Here is a 23,736-nt window from a genome sequence, read left to right on the forward strand (position 1 = left end):
AGTACACAATCCCACAACCCCCCCGGAAAGAGGCTCAATTGATTAATCAAAGGGCTGGGAGTCAGGAGTTCTATTCCTCATTCTGTGTGACCTCAGGTAAAGTATTTCACTTGTGCTTGTTTTCCCATCTGTAAAATGGGGCAATAGCTTAACCACCTTCATAAAATGCTTTGAGATCTACAGGTGAAAGAACTCTAGAAGCTGCAAACAGTTTCTAGTGCCATGTTAATCTATGGTTTACACAGATTTGGTCCTTGTTATCCTCTCATTAAATAAAGAGGATTTAAAAAAAAAAAAAAAAAAACCCCCAACACACAGCAATCCCATTATTGTTTACTCACATCCACACAGACTGTACTTTCTCCTATAGCAACCCAGAAATACAACACATTGTGCTCTTTTCTGCATGCTTTGCTGTACTGCAAAATCCTGCAGTTTTAAACATTAAGCAAAGTCTTTGTATTATAGCTGATGCGTGCTATTAAAAGGGTACTGAATGCTTTTTCCACTGGCATTAATTGAGTGAAGGGAAAACAGACTCCAACACTGTCATATGGTATCAAAATAATTAGCTCAGCTATAAATAGCTTGGCTTGTTCAGGTTTTTTTTTTTTTTTTTTAAGGTCAACACTGTAACTGAAAAGATTAGTGGCACATCACTGTGCATGTAACTGTGCTTTCTGCAAGGATTCATGAATGTTAGCGCTAAGAGGGAAAGTGTATTCTCAATCAGTGATCCTAAAGCCACACACAGAATAGTGTATTAAATAGGACAAATAACAAGTCAGACATGAGAGTGGGAAAGAGGTGCTGGCTAGTGATTTGAGTGCAAGGCCTTGTCTACACAAACTTACCCCAGTTTAACTAAAAGTGTTTGGGGGTTTTTCCCAACCCAACTTTAGTTAAACTGATGCAACCCCCTTGTAGGGAAACACTTCGGTTGAAGAATGCATCCTATCAAATTATTTTACATTGATTCCTTACCAACTTCAGCTAAAATATAGGGCACTCCTAAAATGAAATAAGTGTCTACACAGGAGGGTTCATCAGTTTAATTAGTTTCTAAATCAGCTTAGTTTAAAAAAAAAAAAAAAAAGTGAAACTTTCTTGTGTAGACAAGGCCCAAGAATGGCAGCTAGGAAACCCTTATTTTAATCCTGGCTGTGACTAATCCTGTCCTGACCTTTATATCCTTGAATGCTGATTAGGGTCTGTCTGTACAAAGAATAGACTAGGGGGGAAAAAGTGTTTAAAATGCCACCTTTTAGAACTGTTAACTTTGTGTTGAATCTAGGCTCCCATTAGTGACAATCAGCTAAACTTACTATAAAGTTGTTTAAACTGCGTCCGTCCTAAATCAGGTTTCAAATCCTGTTGGCCAACTCATTTTTTAAAAAGCACCTTTGCCCCCAATCTATTCCTAGTGTAATTACACATTTAAACTGCCTGTCCATTTCCTCCTCTATAACATGGGGGTGATAATACTGACCTACTTCATAGTAATAAGGAAGACTAGTGACTATTTTAAATGTGCTTTAAGATAAAGCATGTGAGTGCCAATTGTTTTATTAATAAAGCTAAACTTTCAGTTCCCATCTAGCTTTCATGTTCTGCATGTAATTTGCAATTACTTTAGTTAGAAGATGCCCTTGAAGCTCAGTGGGTCTGGAGTAAAGTGGAATACAAAGCAGCTTGTGTCAGTCTACAGTTCTGCTTTAAAACTACATGCATTTCCCCCCCCCTCCCCCCGAAAACCATGATGTCTTGTGACTGCAGTTCTGTGGTAAAATCTCCTTTAACTGGTGGTTATTTTGAATAAGGCAGCTTAAATTCTAATTGCAGTTGCTCAGTGTTTAGGATTGCACAACATATTGGGCTAGAAAGTAGCCAAGCCATGCGTTTAGGTCCATACCTAGCTATTGTGTGTACCTTGATATATACACTTTCCTCCCCCCACAAATTATCCAACTATTCTTTAATTTATCAGAAAATCAGAAATTTATCAGAAATCTAAGACTTTAGTTGTTACTAAGCTACTACACTGGCCACAGAATTTTATGGCACCCGTTTAGACTTGGGATAAAAGTCTGCTCCTTCTGCTTCAAGCTAAAGGAGAATTTTTCTCAGCTATTACCAGGATAAACCATGAGTAAGGCCCTACTTCGTTTGTGATAGTGCGGATCCCGCAATATTAGGCTTTCACCACAATTTGATTTTAATTAGCTTACTTTGCATAGTCCACAGTTTTGCATACAATTTGAGTATACAACTAGTACTGTACTAACAATCAATGCCTGTAAAATGTAGAAGGCTAAAGTGACTGGACTCAATTTCTACTGCAGTTGTGTTTTAGTCTTCTGAATTTTATATTGTACCGGTCACTTTTTTTTTAAATGAAAATAATACAATTACAGCAAAACGTCTGGTTATCAAAAATAAATAAATAAAAATTAGCAAATAAATTTATTAGCAAATAAATAAAAATTATTTGAGTGTTTATTTCATTCCAGCAAATTTTTCTTAAGCAAATAGGTTTACTCTGGCTTTTCCAAATTACCACTATTAATAAAGGTCCCTTATTACTTTTCCATGATTTTCCATGTCTTGTCCGCAACTCAGCTGGAGTTATTTGGAGATCATCCCACAATTCAAGTAGGGCCTTAGTCACGAGTCTATCTTTGGGTCTGAGATTTTCATAGGAGCCTAGGGGAGTTAGATGTCTAACTCACACTGAAATTCAATGGGAGTTGGACAAAAAACTCCCTTAATCCCTTCTGACAATCCCAGCCTTAGTACCTGGTAATAAAGACACACTGGAAAATTACACAGAAGGGGAACTGTTTCTAAATAAGATACTTTCCAGAAGTGTTGGCCACCTTTTTAGGAGTAGTCACGTTGGATCAAACCATTAGTCCCTCAAGCCCAATAGGAGAGGAAGTCTGATGCAGTAGTTAGGGCATTAGCATGGGATTTAGACCACAGTCAAATTCCCTGCTCTGCCACTTCCTATGGCCTGGTCTACACTTAAAAATTAGATCAACCTAGCTGTGACACTCAGGGCTGTAGGAAATTTTGCACTCTGAGCGCCCTAGTTAGATCAATCTATCCCTGGGGTAAACACGTATAGGTCCACAGACTAATTTCTCCATCGACTTAGCTACCGCCTTTTGTGGAGGTGGATTAACTACAACAACAGAAAAAACCCTTCTGTTGATGTAGGAACCATCTAGGCTATGGTGCTACAGCAGCGGCCCTGTAACTATGCTGTTGTAGCAGCTATCGTATAAACATGGCCTATGTGACCTTAAGTGAGGCACTAGTTTCTCTCTCTTTGCCTCAGTTCCCCATCTGTAAAGTGGAATAATAAATAGCACTCGCCTAACTCACAGCACTGTTGAGATGATAAATACATTAAAACTTGTGAGGTACTCGGATACTACAGTAAGATACTACATATAAGTACCTTAGGTAGATACAATATCCTGTTGTGGGAAGAGGCCAATACTTGATGCTTCAGAGGAGGGTGAAGATGCCAAGCCCCCAACCACTAATGCTCATAAGTTATGACCCAAAGTACAGAGAAGTAGAGATTGTTCCATTGATTTCAAAGGACTTTAAATTAGACCAGGGGTCGGCAACCTTTCAGAAGTGGTATGCCGAGTCTTCGTTTATTCACTCTAATTTAAGGGTTTGCGTGCCAGTCATACATTTTAACGTTTTTAGAAGGTCTCTTTCTATAAGTCTATAATATATAACTAAACTATTGTTGTATGTAAAGTAAATAAGGTTTTTAAAATGTTTAAGAAGCTTCATTTAAAATTAAATTAAAATGCAGGGCCCCCCGGACCGGTGGCCAGGACCCAGGCGGTGTGAATACCACTGAAAATCAGTTCGCGTGCCGCCTTCGGCAGGCGTGCCATAGGTTGCCTACCCCTGAATTAGACCGATAGCCAGTTGTACAGATAGGGGTGAAGAGGATTTCTACCTAATTCCATTGGCAAATCAGTTTACAAATTGAGGCATGGGATTTGAATACACATCTTGTAACTCATATCCATATACTTGCCTTTTTTTTTTTTTTTAAATCTATATTTTAAATCCAGCTGCAGTATCTGGCTCAGTCTGAATTCACCAAGCTCAACAGGTTTAGCATTGTTCTTTTTAAATTTGACTATTGCAAGAGCAACCAGAAGTCACATAAGAAATTCATGAAAGGAGCCCCATTGCTGGTGATGTTTGAAACGAGACCAGATAAAGCAGTAGAAAAATATACCGAATGACTCAGCAGGAAAAAAAAAAAAAACAGCCGGCAGGGTTTTTTAAGGGACACTTATTACCAAAATAAGAAAATTAAAAAAAAAAAAAAACTAGTTTCCTACTTCGTTCAACCCAATCCTATGAGCCCTGGATGGTGCCTGGCCTACTGAAAGCAACTTTTCCCACCCACCCTCATTTCCCAAGAAACCTTCTCCTAAGAATGGCTTTAAGTACCTGTGTGACAGGAAAGGAGAATTTGAGCTGTAAGTAACTTTGTTCTCTGGGGTATGTACTCATAGCCTGGATCACCATGGTGTCTGCCCGTTCCCGTACCCACAGGGAAGGAAGGACTAGATGGGACCTACTAGGCCATTTTCATTTTCTAACTTCCATGCCTGTATGAAGGAATGAGATACAAGCTAGGTTTTAAGCTCAAGAATAGCCCAACATTGCAAGCAGTGGCACTGCCAATTGCCATAGGAGCAGATGCAAGTGTGCTTGTGAAGGATAAGATGATAGTGCAGAATCTAGACTACATTTACTCCCAGACACACTTGTGAATCCGTTGAGTTCTTTGGTATATGGTTTTAAAGCATAAGCAGGTGAAGCTGTTCCCAATCAAAAAAGGTGGTAGGATCACACTGAACAAGAAGCCAAAGGATTATGAAATGAGACAGACAAGTGTACAGAAATAGATCGCAAGCATTCTTAAAGGTTAGTGGGTTGATTTGTCTCATTAAAACATCCAATGGAATGGAAAGCTTCATCTCAGTTTGAATATTTCTCAGGTACTCTGTCTTCTTAGGTTTAGGACACGGAATACGCTGCCTACACCAAATGATATTTCGGAAGCGCCTGTGGATAACTAGATTAATCATTTTATGTGGGTCTACGTGAGGTGCTCCAGAAATCCCTAAGTGTTGAAATTATATTCTACTGTCTCAACAATACAGTCCCTGCTCTGCTATTAGTGTGAAGGACCAGTGACATCCAGTGGCAAGTTGGAGTGACTGAATTCCTTACAATTCTGCCAAAGCACAGGTGCTTTATTTTCACATGGGTCGATAACAACTCTGTCCCGTTGTTTTAGAATCATTATTATTAAACATATCTTGTCTCTAGCTTCTTACTCCAGGCCCACTTCTGTGGTAGCTGGACACCTACTGAGCATGCTCCGTTTACTATTCTTGTGAATTACATATAGTTCTATATTTGTTTTAAAACTTTGGTTGCATGGGTACTTCAGTGTGAGCTTTGTCGGGAACAATGGCCATAAAACTCAAAATTCTCTAGCAATGACGTTCCACATAAACATAACCAGGGAGAAATTTGACCTTGGGAGAGGCTATGTGCCTAAAATACATGACTTGGTTAAGGATACTATGAAACATTTTTCTAACACTTACGGTACAGAACGAGACTGAGCACTCAGCTATAGTACTGACTTACTTTAGAGTGAGTGAAGATTGCTCTCGCGCTCTCTCTCTCTCTCTCCTTCCCTCCCCCATTTTAGGAAGAAATTCTGACCACTGTACAAAGTTTGTTTACCAAACCTCCAAGAACTTCTCTTAAAGGTCCAAGATCACTAACCGAATGGAGTTGTGTATTGTAAATTACATTTTTGAGAATGCTATATTTCAAAAACAGTTCCTCCTTTTGCTCACTGCCTAGTTCTGGATTCCCTTTTCCTTGCAAGAGTTGATCTCTAGTATTCACTTGAACTACAGATGCAGTCCTCACTGAATGAGTGACAGAATAAATGTCATTTATAGTCTGGGTGGGAAATATTTGAACTTGGAAGCGGTTATTAGCAAAGTTTAAAAAAAAATCTGAAATCTGTTCACAATGTTGAAAGTACAGAATAGAGAATTATTTTGTTTAAAATACAAAGTAATTAAAAAAAATCATAACATGACTTGTGACAGAAGGGACAATATGAATTGCAGATCCTCTGGTAACTTTAATATTAGAGGGGCCTTTATTAAAGAGAAATAGAATGATTTACTGCTTGTGTTTAGATGCACTGAACTCTGAACCCCTCTGTGTAAAAATAGATCACTGATAACCCTTAATAAGGTTGTGTATTTACTGTAACCCATAACTTGCATTACGTCAACTGTACTTCATCCCTCTGTATCTGCCACAATCTTTTACTCATATACTGTCAACCCCTGGTTAATAACAAAGCTAAAATTAAACACACCAATTCGTAAGAGGATCAGATTAAATATTGTCACCAGCAAAGTTTAGTATCGTTAAAAGCTCTCTAAAGACTCTAATAATACCAAATATGTGAACCGTATTATTTAAAACAAAACATTGAGCTACTCGTTTTCCTTTATACACACACATTGGGCATTGTCTTTCTACCACTGAGGTCAATGGGAACCCTTCCAGTGTCTTCACTGGGAGCAGTATTGTGCCTACTATGTATCTACCTTATCAGAAGGATTTTTTTTTGGAAAAAAATTGTATAGTGTCTAGGCTTCCTACTAGAATGGGATGGGATGGGCTACAGGACCCTCCTTCAGGAAACTCAATTGTCAATGACAAACCCAGTATTACCAACCTGAAGCATTCAAACATGAGTCAGGATGGAAAAACCATGTGGTTTTAAAATATAGTAAAATTTGGTGTGGTTTTTTTTTTTCCTTCCTTTCTTTTGAGTCTTTAGTGTGCACTCGGGTCACCTTTTCAAGCCTTTCTCCCCAAATAAAGGCTAGAATTTTTATTTTATTTTATTTTATTTTATTTAAACGAAAGCGGAGATTCACACTTGACTCTATGAGCTGGGAACTGAAGACTCATGATTTTAAAACCACGAGTTGGCAATACTGTTCACCCGCTGCCCAACTAGCCTAAACCTGGAATATTCTTTAGTTCTTTTTTCACCTGGGGAAAATACATTGTTGATACTAAACTACTGAACATTCACAGTTAAACTGTACAGATATCTTTACTATATGGCTGTATGAAAATACCCAGTAAGCACATATAACTGACGAAAGCCTTATCTATGTTAATTGGTTAATGCACGGGTCGGCAACCTTTCAGAAGTGGTGTGCCGAGTCTTCATTTATTCACTCTCATTTAAGGTTTTGCGTGCCAGTAATACATTTTAACGTTTATAGAAGGTCTCTTTCTATAAGTCTATAATATATAACTAAACTGTTGTTGTATGTAAAGTAAATAAGGTTTTTAAAATGTTTAAGAAACTTCAGTAAAAATTAAATTAAAATGCAGAGCCTCCCGGACCAGTGGCCAGGACCCGGGCAGTGTGAGTGCCACTGAAAATCAGCTCGGGTGCTGCCTTCGGCACCCGTGCCATAGGTTGCCTACCCCTGGGTTAATGTTACTTTTCATACTGTGATGTGATCTATATATAATGATAGGGAAAGATAACTAGATAAAGTGTGTGTCAGACCGTACAGACAAGATTGTTACTTTCAGTTACAAACTAGGCAATATACATTCAGCAGTCATTGATATGTCCAATTCAATTTCTAGTATACTATGTAGACTTCAAATGGGCCCACACCACAGGGACCCTCTCTTTTACAATAGTGAGGGGATTGCAAAGGGAAGTTTAATGTTATTTTCAATTACAAACTAATTTTGTAACTCAGTCTATAAATGCCTGAGGGCAAGGCCTTTTTGTTTGGGTCCAGCACAGAGCTCAGCAGTGTCAGCACTTTAACATTCTCTAGTTCAGTTATTTTATTTTTTAGCTTACATAGTGACTAAAATTAGCCTGCTTCAGTCTTGTCTCAAGAGGATGACAGAGTTGCCACTGTTGATTCAGGTTTCTTGGCTTTAAAAACAAAAAAAATCTCAGCCTCCTTAGAACATAAAAATATCCTTCATAGTTCACTCTCCTCTTGACTGAGTACTGTACTCTTGAGGCGACACTCAGGTCTCAAAGCTGTCTTTTAGCATCAGCAAAAGCCTCATTCTGAGCAAAGGAGAATGTAATCGAGATCTACAATAAGCCATGATCCCTGAAACTCCACCTTTTTAGTCTAATTTTTAGAAAATAGTTGATTGGGGGGAGTGTTTTGCAAGCCATCTGGCCAGTCTTCCTTGGAGCTGGGTGCACTGAAGCCTCTCTAAGGAAACCACTTAGCCATCCTAAGAGACCAATTTTTTTGAAAACTCCAAAGGGCATAGTAGATCTGAAAGCTACTCTGAAGTAGGGAGGGGGGAGTGGGAAGAAAAAGAGGGGGCAGGGAACAAACAAGCAGCACACACCACACCTCAATGCATCAGTCTTCTCAGAATTGCTTTCTTATTTGTCCATTGGATTGATTCTAGGAATTATTACTGGATCCTTAGTCAACTAACATCTGCATCCATGTTGCTTAGTATCCACATGCGTCTTCATTGTATAAGCTTTGCCACTGCAACCTTTAAATCCAGTTTCTCTAACAACAAGAACAACAATAAAAAGCCTAGCTCTTGTATAGCTCTCAAAGCACTTTATAAAAGGTCAGTATCATTAACCCCATTTTACAGATGGGAAAACTGAGGCATGGAGGGAAATTATTTTTCCAAGGTTCCCCAGAAAAGCAGCAGCAGAGTCAGACCCAGATCTCCTGAGTCCCAGTCCTGTACTCTGTCCACTAGGCCACATTGCCTCCCATAGAGGAAAAATAAAGAATAGACCCCACACTTCCATCTTTACTCCTCCTGATGAACTATTTGCTGGTTTTCACAAGAGCTCACATTAATTTAACATGAAACATCTGTTGTGGACTATAGGAGAATTCAGTAGCAACAGACCAGCTTATCGATTACATGGTGCTTTTCCACCTCAGATGCTGGTGGTTGCTTCTCTTTCACCGAGTTGTATGAAATAGTAATTCAGTTGTATAATAGGATTCTTTACAACTTCTTGTTGTATTGTTGCTTTCAACTAGATGAATTCTGAATAGCTCAACTGTGTGTCATTGATCTTACACTGCTAACAGCTAGTGGAGATCTTTCTGTAGTTCTAGTGGTAGGGTTGGAAAAAGGAAAAGAGCAGGAAAAGCAGGGTTCTGTTTCCAGTCACTATGAAGTTCCAAGTAGCCATGGTGTGAAGTCTTAGATGATCCCAGATTTAAGATACCAGTAGAAACATACAAAACTAACTTGTTCTAGCAATGTCCCAGTTAAGTATTGATTACTGATATTTATGCAAATGAAAGCCTGCATCCAATTTTGTTTTGTGCTGTGTTGTAAAAATTAAGGATTAGCTTTTTAAAATACATTTTAGATTATTTTTATGTTGCTAATTATGTGTTTTATGGGATAACCCAACAGTACTAACCAAAGGGGATAGTGTTCTTGCTGGTTGCAGTTAGGAACCGATCAGCTCTGTGACATGAAAACTGATGATACTGGGGTGAACTTTTCACCTGACGTAAAAATTGATCGTCACCTTTCCACGTTTTCTTTTTATTTCAACTCTGCATGGAAAAAACAAATCTATCTTGATTTTTGTGGGCAAGTTTCCTCACAGTTCACCACTGAAGATTTTTATGGTCTAAAATAAATACGCCAGCCTTTGAAGGTAAAACTTTTAAGTGGCTAAGTAAGATCTATGGTGACTTGCCGTGTCTCTGGCTTTAACCTGTAACCTAAAACTGAGGTGACTGGGCCATATAAGGAAAGTGAGAAGCTACCTTGTCCAGCTTTGTGGCGTAAACAGAGTAAAATACTGAAACAGATATTACTGGACTGACTTTCATGGCATTTGGAAGCTAAATTGATGGGCTGTACAACTTACTGGAGTCAGTAAGGTTATGTCTACACAGCACACTACGCCCAGATGCTGACTCGGGTTTAAGCTCAAGCCCCTCCTTCCCTTCCCACAGAAATCAGCCGGATTCAGGCTAGGAACTTCTAGCAGACTCTTCTAGGAAGGTGGGTCAGAGCCCGAATCCTGCTGTGATGTGGATGAGAGGCCAGAATGCTGTGTGAATGGAGCTCAAGTCTAGGTTTCCAGACTTGGGTCTGGAGAGTCCACCAACACTATTCCACAATCCCTTAGAGCTGTGCTTCCCAGCCCTTCCATCCCAAAACTTTCCATTTGCTTTCCAGGAACTGGAAACAACCTACTGGTTCAAATGCAATTGCTTGGTGTTTAACCCTTCATTTCTGCACGGACTGCTCAACTGGAAACACAGTCATCCTGCCCGTGTATTAGCATGGTCAGCACTCAGAAGTCGTCTTGCATTAAGTGGGCTGCTAGCTGGCCAGAAGAACACAGCTGGATTCTGGTTAACTTCTGATACGAGGCAAGCAAGACTTTCAACTTCGGCAAGAGCACAAGAAACATCTACAAAGCTATCTCCGAGTGGCTGGCAGAGTTGAGGATCGACCGGACAGCAGAACAATGCAGAGAACGAATCAAGTGGCTGAAGACAGACTACCACAAAGTCAAGGATGCTAACAGCACCTCTGGGAATGCCCTGTCTTCCTGCCTCTTTTAAAAGGAATTCAACTGGGTAATGGGAAATGTAGTGAGGACTGAGCCCACAGAGGTGCATGACAATCTGCTGAGGGGGGGATTGCACCCTTATAACCCTGCAGTCACACGCACCACCAGAGGAGAGCCAGCCACTGGGTGAAAGAGGAGAAGTTACCTGATGCTGAGGCTGGTAACCGAAGAGGCTATACCGCCAAAGCAGCTACAGCACGTCCCAGGCCTGTACTCAGAGGAGTTGTTTGGAGATGGCCCTGGGGAGAAGCAGGCTGCAGAACTGGCATCAAAGCAAGCCCCGGAGCTGGAGCCTGGTACATTTCTGTTTGTTTGTATTAATATGTAGATGGGAGATTTCCGGCTTCTGGGCCTATTAAGTTATTAACACAAACCGTGGGTTTGGTGTGCTTCCATTTAGGGTGGAACATTCCCCTTCCGCTCTCTCCTTTTTCTCTGACACCACATGAGATTCAAAATGGACACCATGAAAAGAGGGGGTGGGGGGGAGCTAAACAAGCAGTTATCATAAAATGTGTACTAGCTACTTACTCATAGTTATAAGTAAGGTTTGGAGCTTCACAGTTAGTAGCTTCACATACCCCTCCTGTCTATTCAGCACACCTTCTAAGCCAGCCATGCCCACATTGTAACTCACAAGCCCTCTTTCTCCCCTCCCCTCCACCGTTCCGAGATGTGCTGGTCCGTCACTAGACCCTAAATATGGCCTTAGTGGATATGGATGGCTATCCTGAAACTGAAATTCACACTTCCCCTTGGGGACCTCCAGAATATCTATATCCTCCAGAGCTTCCCCCGCCCTGCCTGACAGGATTGAAAAACCATAGCTAGTGACTAGGCCACTCATAAATTCTCCTCCCCCTTGCCCCCCCACACAGACCAGAAATGAAGAGGTTGTAGAAATCATTTCAGTTGAATTTTTACCATGATGTGTGATGGCTTTCAGTGCTGCTCCAAAGGACATCTGAAGTGGCTGGTGTTTTGTGTGAATACAATAAAGCTCATTGATTTAAAAAAAATAATCATCTTTTGACCTTGAATTAAAGCAGTCTGAGTACTCTCCACATTATCGTGTCCTGCAGCTTTTGGACAATTTGGGAAGTAGCTGGACCTTGTCACGTGCAATGAACAGTAGCATATGGAATGGACAGATGTACCCTGTGCATTCATCCACTCCAGTCTATTTGTGGCCCACACATGCAAAATGCACCAGAAGGGCCAAGGAGAACAGAGGGACAGGGGACGTCCAGGAATAGCTGGATATGTTTGGGAACATTCACCTTTCACTGTTTTGGCAGTGCGCTGATTATGTTGTACGTTTTGACAGCAGCTGGTCTGCCTTTCTGGTTCTTACATTGGTATGTAAATGCCCGTATACAGTGTGTAAAATAAAAGTGTTGAATTTGCACACGATACAATAGAAAGTTTATTATGTCTAATGTTAAAAGTGGCACAAACTGTACTGAATGTCATCATGTGCCCATTCTCAATAAATTTCCTTATAAATATTTACAAAATGAGATCACAGTAACCTTAAACTGTGAGTTGTAGCACATGGCCAGTATTTATAAAATGCACAACACATCTCCAGACATTTCATGAAAGTGTTTACAAAATTCTTAATAGATAATACCAACACATTTAAAAAACACCCCACAGCTGCCACAACCATACAAAGTATCACTTTAAATACCATTTCATTCTCCCTCATGCATGGGACTGTGCAAACCCATTATGTGGGGACACAAAGCACCCCTGATTTCTGTTGTGTGTGTGTCATGACGAGTGCACTGTCTAGCTGTGTGTACCAGTTCAGAAATCCAGCAGTGTCTTGAGGCCACTCCTGGTGAAAAGGGCTTCCCCCTTGTCCTGGCAGACAGTGTACAGAACACAGCAGGCCACAATAATGCAGACTGCATTGATGACACTGGCATCCAAACAGTTTTGAAGGCAGTGCCAACAGGATTTCAGTCTGCCAAATGCATGTTCCACCACCATCCTACAGCTACTGACCATGTAGCTGAACTTTCTGTTTTGCCAGGTCTTCTGAAAGACGGGTCTGGTTTCATAAGCCCAGCAGCAGGGGGTTAGTGGGGTCCCCTAGAATAACAGTGGGGACAGTGACTCTGTTTCTAACAATGTCATTTGGTGGGAATAATGTCTCCGCTTGTCCATGAAGGTCAAGTCCTGATCGCTGGAAAACCCTGCCACCATGCGCCCAGCCTGTACATCCCACATTAGTGTCTATGAATCTGCCCTGTGGTCAGCCAGGGCCTGCACAATGATGGAATAGTCCCCTTGGTGGTTTATGTATTTCATGTGCTCCTTGCTACATCAGTGGCCCCAGCAACTATTTCAGGAACATTTGTAACACCCATCGCCTCTGGATATATCACAGTCCTGATCACCTCACAAGCCTCGGCCACAACCACTCCCACAATTGATTTGTCAACTCCAAACGGGTTAGCCACAGACCTGTAGCAGTCTGGGAGAAGCCAGCTTCCAGATGGCTATAAGGACCGGCTTCTGAATTGGCCTGGCCTCCCTCACATGGTGCTGGAGGGTTGGTGCAAGCTGATCACAAATCTCCAGGAATGTCTGCTTCTTTAGGCGTTGGTCATCTCAGGTCCATGTGACAACATGGTCCCACCAGTCTGTGCTTGTGGCGCCGCTCCAGAAGCACCGGTCTACAACAGGGGAATGTGACCAAGGCAACAGGCATGACCACATCAGTTGGGTAGCAGCTGGCATGTCAGTATCCCCCTCTGAGAGGTGCCTTGGGCAGTTCAGAAACTGCCAGTGAAATGTCCACCAGCATCTTGCAGATGATCTGCATGTTTCCCGAAATAGGACAGAGCATAAGGTGGAGAAGTTCTTCCACTGGGTCAGGATCCATCTTGGGCTGTGGCTGCTGGGGGCATGCAGATGCAAAATGGCTTGACTGGATGTGTTTGTGAGCTAAACGCACTTCCGGTTGACTCTCTCAGGGCAGACAAGTTCTCCCACAACCCACCAAGGGTGCCAGGACTCTTGGGATACAATGGTATATGTCCACAGCAGCTGAAGTTCTGACTCAAGTCTGCATTGTGCAGTATGGATGTACCAGCTTGGTTGTAAGGCCCAGGTTTCCCATGCAGTGTGGATGCTCAAAGGCAGGCTTGGAAATACCAAGTGTGCAGGCACAGGTCATGAGGGCCCAGGTTTAGTGTGCTTTGTAGACATATCCTAGTTACTGATTGACAACCTTGGCCATATTCTCTGCTTCTGGTGCAAATTTAGGGCTAAATTCTGAAGTCTTTACGCAGTCCTGAACTATAGCAAAACTTCTACTGTTGGAAGTAAGGTCAGGTAACTGCCAAATCACTGAAGGGCTTAAAGATTACTGGTGAGAAGTGACATCTGGTGATAGATAACTGTGGTGAAAGCACCCAGTAATAAGAATTCTGTCCCAGTTATCACCACGGCAAAAATGGCTAATTTGGGCCTACATCCTAGTACTTTACATGTTGCCCCTAATATTAAGTCTTTTAATGGCAAAGAGGTGACTCCTGTTATAGTGGAAAAGCTCTAAGCCACCTAGTATGTGACTAAACTGGGTCTCATTTCATATAGCTCTCTGAGAAAATCTCTCAGAACTTCGCTATCCGCATGTGTTGATATTGAGTTTCTTATTCTGGAAGGACTGCCACATTCTATAGCTTTTTCAGCTCCCCTCCCTCCCCCAGTGCCCTGTCACATTGTGTTCTATCACGTACATAAGTAATCCTTTGTCCACAAGCAACCCCTCCTCCCAGACACATCCCTCAGCTCTTTACCAGGGGCTTCTCAGTTATTCTGTCTGTATTTCACACTGTCCCCTGTCTGCATTCGTGTACTTTCTACTATCTTTATGGCTTTTGCAGATGCACTGTTTATTTCCATGAGTGCAGCACTTTGCTGTTCTGTAGCTGGCGTTGTGTGATTATGATGCACTGATATGATTTCTCATTTAAGAAACAAACAATCTAAACTGGGAAAATTACAAATCTCTTAATTTACATGTTTAAAAAGACTTTTCCCATCAAAACTGCAGAACCGCCTGAACTCCTGTTAAAATGTAAAATATTTGAATTGATTTAAAACCCTTCTTTTCTAGAAGGGCTCCATTTAACTTTCCACATCAGTGGACGGGTCCAATATTATTACACTGAAAGTGTAGTCTAGCAGTTAGAGCAGGGGACTGGGAGGCCACTCCAGCATTTGATTCCCCTCTCTGAAACCGTTTGCATGTCGCTTACACCTGAAATTCAAAGCCACTGAGCTCCTGCAGCAACCATTGATTTCAATTGCAACTACAGATGTCCAGCAGTCCTGAAAAATCAAATTCTTTACCTCTCTGCAGCACCGTCTCCCTGTCTGAAAACGAAGCACAATAACTACCAACCGGTGGCGAGAAGCTTAATTCATGAATATCCGTGGGTGGAAGGTGCTATAGAACTGCAAGTTATTAAGTGTGCTTTGTTAGATTAGCTTATCTTCAGCATGATTCCTGGCCTGTTTAGAAACATGGATAGAACCTCATTCTTCAGTTCAGCAGTCTGGCTCATTTAAGCATGTGCGTAACTTTAGATAGTCAAGTGATCTGCTGAGTAGAGATGGACTGCTGAACTGGAGAATGGAGTCAGTTGCTGAGGTGTGAGGAAGAGACTGTTCCTCTCCATGCTTCTAACACGCTGAAGATCTCAGTCAATTCGACTTAAGCATGCAATGTTTTGTTGAATTGGTACCGTTTGTCAGTGTGGTCCCAGGGCGGAACCTGAATAAAGGCCATTGGAGAAGGAATTCCAGAAACAGCACCACTGGTCCTGGTGGTGTGATGGGGTGGAATAAGCAGCAAGGGAGCTGGCAAATGAGAGACTAGACAATCCAAAGGAAGGAGGGATTGCATAGCTGGCTCAATCTCTGTGGCTTAGGAGGAATTTCCTTCTTAGAACCTTGCCAACATTGTGAAGAATGTGTTCACTTTCCTAAGCAGAAGCCAGTTAAAAAAAAACAACGGAGGGCGAGAACAAAGACACTCAGCTGTGCTGCATTTGTTCTCATTAAGATGCAGTGCCATTCGTGTTTTGGCTTTTGTTGTTTAAAATAGTTAGCTTGCTCTGACCATTTAAAAGAATTAATTGCACATCTACCAAGCTTCTGTGATCAGCACTAATTAGAAGATTCCTAAGAATGTTGGGGAGTCTGCAATATTGTCTTCTGTAGTCAAGAATAAAATAGAAATTGGATATGATCCCAAGGAGTTTAAGATTAGATTTTGGGCTGGTGTTTAAGTGAGCTTGGACCAAAGAGCCTCCAACTAACAAGTCATAGGCATCAGGATAACCAACCTGGGAAAACTCAAACAATAGACCTGAAACCATGGCTTGTCCAAACCCATAATAATCAAACCAGCCTCCTAAAACGTGTCTTTAATGTTAGAAAGGCAGGCAATCTATGCTCCATTTTGGTAAATGTGATTACATTTTCATGTTCAAGGCACTTTACCAACAAATTAATTATCTCAACACGCCTGTGAGCCAAGTAATTCTTAGCCATATTTTGTAGAGGGAGAAACAGAGGCAGAAGGGTTTAGACTTGCTCAGAGCCAGAGGGAGTCCATGTTGGAACCAGCATTCATTCCTCACTACCAGTCCCATATTCAGTCCAGCAATTCATATCTTCCCTCCTTATATATTTTCCCCACCTTCAATAGCTATCACTTCCATCCTCTAAGAGGTCTCTCCATGGACCGTGGTTAGAGAGCCACTGTTCAATTAATGTCAGTCTTCCTACCCACCTTGAAACTCCTTATCTATCATTGCCTTCTTACAGTTCAACCGTCTATCTACTGAGGCACCCCAAAGTGTACACCTATTCCAAGTACAGTTCCACAATACCACCCTTTTGTGCTGTGCCACATTTAACTCTTCTGCCTTTTGCCTTTTCTACAGTTTGTACATCCCAGCATCCTATTTCTTTCCTTAACATATGGACAAAAGTCACCCTCTTCCCCCTTAGAAGACAACCACCCGTGCTGCTCTCCACTGTGTTAGAATGAAGGCCTTGGTGGAGCTGAGCCCAAAGCATGACCTGCTTATGAGAATTTGGTTTACTCTCAGTTAAACATGTCTCTGGGATCATCAGAAGTTCGAGTTGTTGGGGCTTCCCCATTTTGCTGTCTGCCTGCTAGGGCAAAGGTCAAAAGCTGTCCGGACTTATCAGTTCTTGGAGTTTAGCGATAGCATTGTCCTGAAATGGTAAGCTTTATTTAAAAGAGTATGTTTAAGCAGCTTTTTTTCACTAGGCTATGGCTTTAAAGGAGGCTGGACCAGAGAGGTGTACCAAGTTTACTACATATAATGCAGCTTGTAAACATTCTCCATTATATGGCCGTTGTGAGGAGTTTTAGTATGAAAGTGCTGTTAGCGTGCTTGGAGCTGTACAAACCAGAGCAAGACATGGTTCCTTCCTCATGGATCTTTGTAGTCTGACTGTCACTGAACCAATAAATTATTTCTTTTTCTCCTTCCCACCCCCTGTTATGCAAAGTACATTTGATGTATCCAGTGTGTCAAATTAACTGGAAAATCTTCTTGCACTGTATGTGAAGAGCTGTGCTAGTTACTTCACACTTCAAGGACCCTTTCTCTGGAGGTTCTCAATGTGTCTTATGAATATTGTGAATTGGACTCAGCCAGGGCCACCCTTCCTCACAGCATTCCTCCCAGAAACAGAATTGTACAAGGGAGATCCCACCCTCATTCCACTCTGGGAAAACTAGGACGCAGGAGATGCCTGCTCTCCCCCAACCACATGACCTTGTGGAATAAGTGCAGAGAAGAACCTGCGAAACTCCAGCCTGCACGAACAGCTGCAGAACCAACCAACACAGGGGCCTTCAGAGAACTTTCTATAGTTTTGACTGGACCTTCTCTGCCATGTGCTGACTGGCTGTTTGCTCCAACCATCCCCCTCCCTCGCAGTCTTCACCTCGTCTTCACTCAATAGCTGGCCCTCTGCCCCTTCAGTTCCCTTCCCTATCTCCTCTCCCTTGACTTTTCTTTCTATTTACATTGCCCCCTCCTAACTACGCCCTCCCGAAAAACAAAACAAAACATGGAAATAACGTGTTGCTGCCATTACATTGTTCACTCTGCTAGTGTGTTCTTCCCCTTCCCTCCCCTTGTGTCTGTCTGGTCTATTTAGATTAGTCTCTTCAGAGCAGAGACTATCTACTACTCTGTACGGTGCCTAGCAAAATGGGGCCCTGTCCTTGCTTGGTCCTCAGCAATTCTGAAATAACCCAGATTATTATTAATATTAATTAATAAGATGCCTTGCAACACCCTGTCACTTAGGAAATATTAGTCTTCTTCTACAGATGAGTAAACTGAGTCACAGTAACAGAAAGTTACTTGCCTAGATTTCATTTGCAATCAGTAGCAGTGATCGGAAGAGATGTCCTGGCCTTTCACTATTGACTCTTGAGTTAAGTTTTATTATGTGATGAAAATACACCATGATCATACAGATATACTTACTACTGATTAAACAAATCTGGCTGACTTGTAATTTAAAATTGATTAATTCATTGTGCTTTGGTTACACTACATAGTGCTGTTTTATGTAACAAAGGCCACAATATATAGAGTACATGGCAGAATCTTAAGTGGTCTGGCTTGCAGCCAAGTAAATCTATAGAGTAGATTTTTTTTAAATGCACCTCCTGTAAGTTGCCTAGCAATGCGAGATTCTCTCATCCTTAGTTTTAGACTATAGATGGTGGACAGGATAGTGGAAAAATCTGATCTTCCAAACCTGGGATTGAGATTCAAGCCTAGTCAGCTATAACATAGTCATTTGAGTTCAGAGTTCAACTGGCAGGACGCAAGGTCTTAAGGACAACTCCAGTTGATCTAGTTTTGCCTCATAGATTCAAAGTCATTTGTATGCCAGCCTGTGTAGTACATTGAGTCAGGCGGCTATCAGTTCATTATTACATCAAAGATTATAAGTCATCATCAGGAGAGAACCTTCCTTCATAATCAGTGTCCCCTGGAATACTGGGGGAAAACCTGAACTGCTGAAACTAACCATCCATCTCAATTAAGACATACCAAAGAAAACCTGAACAGTAAGCCCGCCACCCAGTAAAATCATTATCCTGAATGTATTTTTGCATTATGATGTTCCTCATTCACATCTATCTTTCTGATTGCGCTTCAAAATAGTTCTCGTTACTTCTGTGTTCTAGTCCTTTTGAGGAGCCTGACTTGTTTAACAACATCCCAAACAGACATTTAATCCTGAGTGCTATTAAAGGTCACATGGCCCTGAGCTTTTAGAGATCAGATACTTCTTAAATGCTGTCATAGTTATACCCTTCCCTGTGTGCACACATGCTGCATGACTGCATCTGTTTATCCTAGATTTCCTTTTCAGGAGAATCAATGTGTTGCCAGTGAACACTGTTTGATATTTTACAGTTATAGAAGGCTGCTTATTCTTCCTCTCTGCCTGTAATGGAATCATTATTAGGCCATTTTAACTTACTTTTTTACTTCTGCCAGCTCTTAGGATTCACTTTGAAATTGTTGTGCTATTTTTATATTTTGATTTAGGAACATAAGAATGGCCATAGTGGGTCCCATCAATGGTCCATCTAGGCCAGTATCCTGTCTTCCAACAGTAGCTATTGCCAGATACTTTAAAGGATCAAAAGTAATTTTGTATCACCTACAAACTTTGCCACCTCGGTGTTTACCCGAAAACCAGACACCTGGAAATCCTACTCCACAAGCATTTATATCCTCGTCCAAATAGGGATCAGAAATACCATGTGATTTATTTGATCAATTGCAACTAAGCAACTGATCTTGAATTTGGCATTCACAGTCAAGCTTATTTGATGAATGTTTTACTCTGGATTGAATGCTAAATAAACTCAAGAAAATGGCAGTTTGCTGATGAATATTCTCTGAGCTGTTACAAGGGCTAGATTTGTTAAAATGTGTTCACTACATTATTCACTGAAATCTACCTGTTTATGAAAAATACTTGCTAACAACTGAGACTGCACCCACAAGAATGAGGGTCTGTTAGCAAAACCTGTTATTCCAAAATATAAAGGGCCTAATTCAAAGTCCACTTACGTCAACAGGAAAATTCCAATTGACATCAATGGGTTTAGGTGGCTTTTGAAGATTTGTACTCATTGCCCACAGCATGTATAACACTTTATTCTCTGTAAAGACTAGGGTGACCAGATAGCAAATGTGAAAAATCGGGACGGGGGTGGGGGGGTAATAGGTGCCTTTATAAGGAAAAAGTCCCAAATATCAGGACTGTCCCTATAAAATCAGGACATCTGGTCACCCTAGTAAAGACACAATCCCAACCCCAAGGAGTGTGGAGTCTAGGTACTGCATTCTATATAGTTTCCTCTCAATTCAGAAAAGCTACTGCAGTTTGAGAGTCTGCTGGGAGACAAAAGCGGAGGGGGGGGGGGGGGGGGAGAATGACTAATTGTCCTGTGGTCTCTTCACTCATCCATTTTCATGCCTCTTCCTCTCAATCCACCCCAAGTCAAGCAAACAGCATGTGCTGTGTTCAGCAGATGGACTGGAGCTAGCCTGCATGGCAGCTGTGTCTCTCCAGCACGCAGATCAGCCATCAGACACTGGGACTAGAGGGGGAATTGGGATTATCATTAAAAAGAGATTAATCAACCCATCACTAGCAGTCTTACTTGGAAATGTCTATAAAGAAATTATTTAAAATGAGTCCTGCTGATGCCCCATCAGCTCATCGGCTGAAATGTAAATTAGAGGAACAGATGTATAATTCAGATGGGTTCCGCTTTTCTAAAATTCTATAATGCCCAATTCTATTCTATATAGATTCTTATGTTACCCTCATCACCACAATATTCTGAGTGCCTTCCAGTTGTGATAAATGTTACTCATGTCACTTAATGAACTTGTTCCTCATCCTCTCCACAAGGGGAGAATTGTGTGTGTAGTGTTTGGTTTGGCAAGGTTTGTCTGTCTTTAAAATGAGGAACTATTTACCTACTTCCCATTGGTGTTGTGAAGATCAGTCAGTGTTTGTAAAGCACTCTGAAAGGGTGCTGGAAAATGCAAATTATTTTCTTATGCAATGTGAAATATGGTTTGTTTTTAAAGTAAGGAAAAGATGGAGACCATAATCCTAAATGTAGACATTATATGCCATGTTATTTCTTATTCATATCCCCCCTCCATAATGTTGTTTCTAATTTGGTTGTACGTATGCAGTTTTATTTATAAAAATATATATAGTTGAAATCAGTCAGGGGGCAGGAAGTTAACAAATTACTCCTGTTTCCTTCTGATGGGGTTGCAGGAAAATGGAGAGGGAGAATCGCATATCCACAAATTGGAACTTCATATAGAGTGGAATAGACTTGTTTTTCTGGCCAGAGCAACTAGAACCTGTGCTTTACCACCATTACTGTTCTGTGCTGGTTGCTGCACTACTGAGGTCTGATGCAGCCAAAAGCCTTGGTGAGCACAGATGTGTCAAACTAAAAATAAGTTTAAGTTGGGAGGGGTGGTTTTAAACTTTTTTCTTCCCCTCTCAGGCAACCAGCAAGCTGCAGTCCACCTGCTTCCTCACAAGCTTTATATAACCCAACCCTCAAGGCCATTAACTAAGAAGTAGTTTTGAGAAGATACTAGCCCTTCTGGGAGGTTTTTCCTCCCTGGAGCCACAGATAAAATGTTAACAACAAACAATGTCTGACCATAGGCAGAGCTAGGATGCTTACATGACACAGATGGTGGCTTCTAAAGAGGATGGGAAGCCTTTACCAGGTTAATCTCTTTTCCTTCCACCTCAAACAAGTGGCTTATGCCAAACAATATTGGTGGCCAGTACTTGGCAGGCAGGCAGGGAAGACCAAAAAGTCATCCCCAGTCATATTGGTGTTCTTTTCAAACCTACTTCCCTCTTTAAAGTGGAATTCACTTTCCAACCAGCCAGGAACAAAGCCCAGAAGCAAGACTTGATAACTTCTTCTGCTGGATCATCTGTTATTAACGCACTATATAATTATCCTCCCCCACAAATAAATCAGGGTAGTTTTATTTCTTTGTTTAATGTGGAAGACTTACCTCCCTTTTGTATGTAAAGACTGTCTGGGATTTTTCAAAAGAGACTAAAAGGAGTTTGGTGCTCAATTCCTATTGAGTTTTAGTGGGATTTGGATGCATAACGCTTTGGCTCCTTGGAAAATTCCAGCTACTAAATATGCAGTCTCAGATGGAGGCAATTTTCAGGTTATCCGTAGTAGCAGACACTTGTTTGAGGTTTACTATGGTACCAATTAGAGGTTATTTATCTCCTTCATAAAACTGTCTCATTCTAGTTATTCATTTTCTCTGAAAAGCCAAAAGAGTTGGATTCATAAAACTTGTCTGGACCAAATTCTTCACTCAAAAGTCATGCTTGGTTTGGAAATAATACCTAGAGAAATCTTTTTCCATGGACACTCATCATACATCTGAAGTAAATGGCTCCATATTAAACAGACACAGATCCACATTTCACCACCACTCAGAGAAGGTCAGATCTAGGGTTTTAGTTTGGCTCACAATAGAAAGCCTGATTAAACACTTCCAAAATTCTGGGGGCTGCTTGAAACGAGTAGGTTGCTCTGGTCACAGCTTTGTCTTAAGAAATGTGAACACTATGAAGTGCAAAGTCAGTTCTTAAGTAGGATCATGGTGATTTTGGTGAGAAACATTTACACTAGTAATTGGTTGGGTAAATACATGAAATGAGACCCAGTATTATACAGAAAACTGTTTTGGATTTGGATTTTGCTGACCAGTCTTCATTCTGAAGTTTTGAGCACTGTCTAAGCTATCTTTCCAGATATTTGCATTCTGTGACTTGCTCCAGTCCCACTGGATAGCTGAAACTGTAGGTAAACAGTTCACTATTCTTACTGTATTTAGTTGAGAGTTGCAAGTGTTTCCTGAACTGTCCTACCACCCTTATGTGTTTAAGTTATTCTTTCTGGTGATATACAGCACAGCTGCTTGCGATGATGACAAGGGAAAAAGAGACTTGTGGACTTTGTATATCATGCTATTGGATCCAAGAAGACACAGCTGACTCAACAGCAAGCACTGACAGGCACTGCTCAGGCTGTCTGTAAAAGGCCATTTGATTTGGGGGGAGGGGAGTTAGAATATCTAAACAAACCAACCAGATCCCACTTTGATGAGATGCTAATAAACTTCCATTGCAGGAGGCCTTGATTAGAGACCAAGCTAGGGCCAGATCAGGCCAGACTAATTATAACTTTGACCAAGGAGCTGGAGGAGGCTTGCCTGCGAGTCCAGGGCCGCCCAGAGGATTCAGGAGGCCTGGGGTCTTTGGCGGCAGGGGGCCCCCGCTGCCGAATTGCCGCTGAAGACCCGGCACTTCGGCAGCGGGTCCTGGGGCGTAAGGAGCTCCTGCCGCGGGTCTTCATGGCACTTCGGTGGTGGGGTCCCAGGGCGGAAGGACCCCCCGCCGCCGAACTGCCGCCGAAGACCCGGAGCGGAAGAAGCTCCGGGGGCCCCGGAGCGAGTGAAGGACCCCGCTCCAGGGGCCCCGAAAAACTCTCGTGGGGGCCCCTGCGGGGCCCGGGGCCTGGGGCAAATTGCCCCACTTGCCCCCCCCCCCCCCCCCCGGGCAGCCCTGTGCGAGTCTTTAGCAGAACTTGGCTTTTGGGACTTGTGAAGGAAAATCTCATTTTCATTTAAAACAAAACAAAACAAAACAAAACAAAACACCGCTTGTTTCCTTACAAAGATAATCCTGAAAATATGCCCTGGTCACTGGGTTGAAAGGGAAAGAGCGACTGGGTTTCATTTCTCAGCAAGGCCAACTGAGAGCATTCCGGAGTCATGAGTCAGGCCTCCTAATAACTGAGACTTAAAATGAGT

The sequence above is a fragment of the Emys orbicularis genome, chromosome 13 (assembly GCF_028017835.1).
Source record: "Emys orbicularis isolate rEmyOrb1 chromosome 13, rEmyOrb1.hap1, whole genome shotgun sequence".
Lineage (NCBI taxonomy): Eukaryota > Metazoa > Chordata > Testudines > Emydidae > Emys > Emys orbicularis.